At 43.4% G+C, this 5515-nt stretch overlaps 1 long non-coding RNA gene across 2 annotated transcripts; it reads right to left on the bottom strand.

Annotated features, from left to right (window-relative positions):
* Positions 1 to 332: 332 nt before the first annotated feature.
* Positions 333 to 3498, bottom strand: LOC107385874 (uncharacterized). 2 transcript variants are annotated; one of them, XR_011520092.1, is made up of 4 exons: positions 3266 to 3498; positions 2827 to 2860; positions 714 to 825; positions 333 to 614 (listed from the first exon to the last, which is right to left on the bottom strand). It is a non-coding gene; the product is annotated as an uncharacterized lncRNA (long non-coding RNA). The 2 variants fall into 2 exon arrangements; XR_011520093.1 differs by having other exon boundaries at positions 333 to 638.
* Between the last annotated feature and the right edge of the window lie 2017 nt (positions 3499 to 5515).

Raw genomic sequence — 5515 nt, forward strand, 5'->3', positions numbered from 1 at the left:
GTGTGTGTGTGTGTGTGTGTGTGTGTGTGTGTGTGTGTGCGCGTGTGTGTGTGTGTGTGTGTGGGGGGGGTGCTCCCATCATCCAGCCTCGGATCATTTCTGAGATCCTGCATAAACAAACATCCCAACATAAAAACCGTCAAACACACTTAGTAAACTATTCTAAACATTTTCCTCCAAACACAAAACAGAAATGAGTTTTTTATGTGACGACCATGGCGCTCACATGTGAAACCCTTGATGAGGAGGAGATCAAAGGCAGCACAGACTTAAAGTGATGTTCATGTGATCATTGCCCTAAACATCACTGCAAGTCTTAACTGTCTCTGTCCCACATGTCCAACACCCACAATCCCTCACTGAAGCTCAAAGCACTGATGCCGGTTTTATCGGACTCACCAGGAGGACCTGAGACACCACCAGGAAGGATTGTCCAGTAATCGGAGGGTTGTAGGGTCTAGCCCTGCTCCCCGCTGGGAATGCTGCTTATGTCCTTGCCTGCTGGTGGTGGCCGGAGGGACCAGCGGCCCCAGAGCAGCAGTGACTACATTGTAGCTCAGTGTGAATGGATGAATGATGCACTGTAGTGTAAAGTGCTTTGGAGTCCTCCCACTCTGAAAGGCGATCAGAAACAGTGACTGAGTTCCACAGATAATCAACATTTTCCTTCTTCTCACTCACTCACTCACTCACTCACTCACTCACTCACTCACTTGCTCGTCCTCTGTAGGGTCGTGGGGAACGAGTGTCTGTCTTCAGCGGTCAGCGTTCCAGAGACGGGGGACACACTGGACATGTCTCCGTTCCACCACAGAATTTAAGATCCTTAAATTAAACAACATGTTTTATTCTTAAACAACGTTTTATTGATGATCAGAACGTGTATCTGAGCTGTTTAAAGTCCAGACTTAAACGTCTTTTACAGTCAGGTTCAAATGGAAGCGGATAGTATTTATAAAAACAAAATAAATGAATACGACTTGTAGAAGTTGTATGTATATTAGATTTTCTGCATATTAGCTCATTTCAGTTCTGTTTAAATTTAGCTTTAATAAGAAATGAGGGTTAAAAGGTAATTTAAATGGATGACAAGAATTTTAGATTTTAGAATCTTTGTAATGAAAAGAATGAAAACAACCTTTTTTCTATAGCACCTCTCAAGATAAAAACCACAAAGTGCTTAAAAACAAAACGTTTTATATATAAAAATGAATGAAAAAATAAAAGATTTAAAATATGTATAAAATAATAAAAAATAATAGTGATTAAAAATGTGAGGAAAGGGAGAGAGAAAATGAACAGGAAAGAAGGAAATCAGTGGATCCCGGGAAAGGCAGAACCAGGAGAGGGTGGTGAAGGTCCCACCAAAACCTGAACAGGTGAGTCTTCAGCTGCTTTTTAAAAGAGATCACTGAGTCCACTAATCTCAGGATCGGGGGGAGAGAGTTAATATTATTATTATTATTATTATTATTATTATTATTATTATTATTATTATTATTAATAATAATAATAATAATAATCTGACATCTAAAAATGACCAAAAAGATTGTGAGTCATCAGCTGAGACATGATAAATTCCACGACGAGTATGATTGTTTTAGATAAAACAAGAATCATCACGGCAGCACAAACATATCCTCAGACTCCGACTGTCCTGCAGGACTAAAATACAACAGATGAGTCGTGTTGTCATAGAAACACATCTGATCGCTTTCCTGTTTATTCCTGCTCGACTTTTCACTGAAACGCTGGAGTCAGAACTAATCCTGACTGGCAGGTTAGACAGAGTAACCAGTGTAACTAGTATAACCAGGTTTAACAGGTTAGCCAGGGTAACCAGTGTAACCAGGATAATCAGGGTAACCATGATCAGGGGAAAAAGGAGTTGTCTGGTTAAAAAAGAGCATCGTATAAATAACAGATAAGAACTAAAGATTTAGGCCTTAAATAGCAGCTGGACGTGTTTCTGCATCAGAGTACAGATGAGGGAATGTTTAACGGTTCCTGTGAGTAAAAGGAAAAACACAGAAAAAAAGCTTTAAATATGAGATCCCACTAAAAAACCAGATGTTCCTGCAGCTGCAGCGATCAAAAGTCTCCTCATGATGGAACAGGAGACTTTTTAAAGCAGAAAGTGAAAAAAGATGAAATTGAATAATTGAATTAAAAATGTAAAGTACATTTGCAGAAACATCTAAAAGCCGAACTTTATTTACACAACGTTGATAATAAAAAGCATTTTGGAAATACTGATGAAAAACATTTTGCTTCAGCGTGTAGTAAAACAGCAAAATGTTAGAGGTGAAGAAGACCTGACTGTTGGTGGAGGTCTGAATGGTTTTAAAACCCTGACTTTTATGGATATTTTCTCACAAACAAGATCTGATTGTTAAAGTGTTTTTATTTATGGTATTTGATAGTTTTTTGTTGTTTTTAAAGGTTTGTCACGACTATGCAGCTCATCCTGGTGGTCAGCTCATTTGTGGAGCCGCTGGCACGCAGGAGAACCTGGAGCGGCTCTGAGGAGGGGTGACGTCATCAGCCTGTGACACGTGACCTACGACCGCCCTGTTCAGTTGATCTCTGTTATCTAATCAGGTCTCAAACTAAAACATGGACACACACACACACACACACACACACACACACACGTTCCATGTTCTCAGCAGGACTGTCACTGTTCAGGTCTAAAATTATGTTTCTGAAGGAAAATGATGATGTGAAGCGAGGAGAGGAGGAGAGGAGAGGAGAGGAGAGGAGAGGAGAGGAGAGGAGATGAGAGGAGAGGAGAGGAGAGGAGACCAGTCTGCATGAACTTCTCACCTCCAACCGGAAACGGTGCCATTAGGATCCGGGCCTGAAACACACCAGAGAACTTTTACTGAGCGGGATTCTCAGTCTGAAGCTGATGAACAGAGTCATAACACTACAAATGTCTGACTATTTTAAAAACAAGATGCTAAAAGGTTGTGATTTACATAAACAAAAGCAAAGCAGTCAGCAAAGAAGTAACTTTATGTATTATCAAAATCTGGGAAGTATAAATGATAAAGTTTAATTATTAATATAATTAAACTCACTGAGTCATTAATTCAGACCTTAATTTGTTTCTTGCATGTTGAAAGATTGCCACGCCATTTAAATCCTCACAATGTCAGTCACAGAGAATGTTTTATTATTATTATTATTATTATTATTGTTGTTGTTAATAATAATAATAATCATAATCATGGTTATAATAGTGATAGTAATGGAAACTTACTGCATCTCATCCCGCTCCATCAGACTGTCTCCCGCAGGCCTAATGCGTGCGCGCGGCTCCAGATTTGCGTAAAACGGTGCCGCAAAACTCCTTCACCTAACGACGCGACATGATGGCGACTCCTCGACGTCCAGGCTGACTGGAGGCATCGAGAAGATGTGGGGAAAAAAATCTGAGATGAAGAAGATAATCTGCGTTCAGGGCCGAAGGTGAAAAACCACCGGAGGGCTGGCTCACAGGCGCGCTGTCTCCAATCTGAACTCTAAACGCATTTAAATGTTTAAATGTAGCTTCGGAACTTTCCAGCTGCGCTGTAACAGCATGTCAGCACCACGGCCTCTTGAACAGCAAAGAACCCCGCGCGTAAACTGCGTACGTCTCACGCGCCAGCCGAGCTGCGCGCTGACCTCAGGGCGACCACAGCGGAGTGACACCTCGCTCAGATGAGGCCTGTTTTATAGCGAGTTCCTCAAGGTCACGATGAGTGGACATTTGTCCCTCATTAGCATGAGACACCTCCTCCGCAGCTCATTGGTGCGGCGCGTCGGTCTCAATTGACACAAAAGGAAAGCTGCGTTTTTGTCATAGCGCTAAACCCAAGCCTGCTATTTCTGTGTCCAAGTTATTCACACACACACACACACACACACACACACACACACACACACACACACACACACACACACACACACACACACACACACACACACACACACACACACACACACACACACACACACACACACACACTGGGATCTTTTAACCCTAAACCCTGAAGGTGGAGCTGACTCCTGCCCAACACCAGCTCTCTGGGTGAGTGATGCTGCAACACACCGGTGTAGTGCTGAGTCCTGCAGCCTTCGTGTTGTTGAACCTGCCAGGGACGTTTGCCATTGTGTGTGAACGGAGGATGCAACCTTAGAGGAGATTATTTCAGGAGCTGGTGGCATTAAACATGCTGCTATAAATACACATATTTGTATTAATAGAAACATGGCGCCTCACAATGACGAGAATTTAAAACTAAAATGTTGAAATGTTCTTCTGTCTTTATCTTTTTTCTATTTTATGAATTTGTTTTATTTTTAGGGCTGCAGATGGAAACATCTGTAAAACAATTTAATGTGAATTAACTAACACACACACACACACACACACACACACACACACACACACACACACACACACACACACACACACACCAGGCCTGATCCACCAGACCTGACCTTCAGAGTGAGGGGGGAGGTTGGAGCCGGTATGGAAGCAGGGGGACAGCGCAGCATGGAGGGGGAAGGAGGAGGACCAGAGCTTCTCAGAATAGACAAAGCCAGAGTCCAGCATTCCTGGTAGAGCTTGGTCATTAACCATCAGCTGTGATGTCGTCTACTGCACATCTACCACCAAAAATCTGCTTTTTAACGCACATAGAAGCCAGAGAAAATCATTTGGAGTAATGTGTCCGTCAGGGCCAGCCATCTTCACTGATGCTGCTATCTGTTGCCGTGGCAGCTGGAGAGGTGTTGCCGTGATGGCTGAAACTTTCACGGGCATTGTTTAGATAGAGCAGGCTGTAGCTATTCTGGGACAAGGGTCTCTTCAGAAAGGCAGAGGCTGCTTTCTGTTCTGTGTCACTTGGTGCAGCCTGCTGATAACACATGAGGAGACGAGTACCAAAGTCCCAAAGAGCTGCTGGCTTTAAATAAGCTCACTAACTCGTAAACACACACCCACACAAAACACGTAGTGAAGTGCATGCACACCCATCCCCATCCCTCTGTGTGCTATGCTGCAGCTCCATGCAACAGCTGAGTCCAGAGCAGCAGCTCTCCTTACATCCCCAAGGCTCCTCAAAATCATTTAGAGCTCTGAGACGACGGGCTGTTGCTGCCTAAGTTTTAATTGTTGGACATCCGAGCTGCTTTGAATCCTCTTTGTAAATAAAATCTGAGCTTCAGAGAAGCTGCAGGCCTCAGCACCAACATGGTGGCTCGTGTTGGAGGAGGAGGACGGGTCCACTGGTGATTCGCTGATGTTGGACTCTGTTTAGGGGACACTCATCCTCAGAACTCTGACATCACTCTTTCCTCCACATCTGGGTCAGAACGTGCCACCTGAAGGTTACAGATATGACCTCATTAGCCTCCTGAGGCCTGAGGTGCTGTATTTATGAATCCCCCCCCCCCCCCCCCTCTCCCGCAGGAATAAGTAGGAGCTCATGAACAGACTAAATGTACATATTAAATATTTAGT

This window comes from Nothobranchius furzeri, chromosome 3 (assembly GCF_043380555.1).
Source record: "Nothobranchius furzeri strain GRZ-AD chromosome 3, NfurGRZ-RIMD1, whole genome shotgun sequence".
Classification (NCBI taxonomy): domain Eukaryota; kingdom Metazoa; phylum Chordata; class Actinopteri; order Cyprinodontiformes; family Nothobranchiidae; genus Nothobranchius; species Nothobranchius furzeri.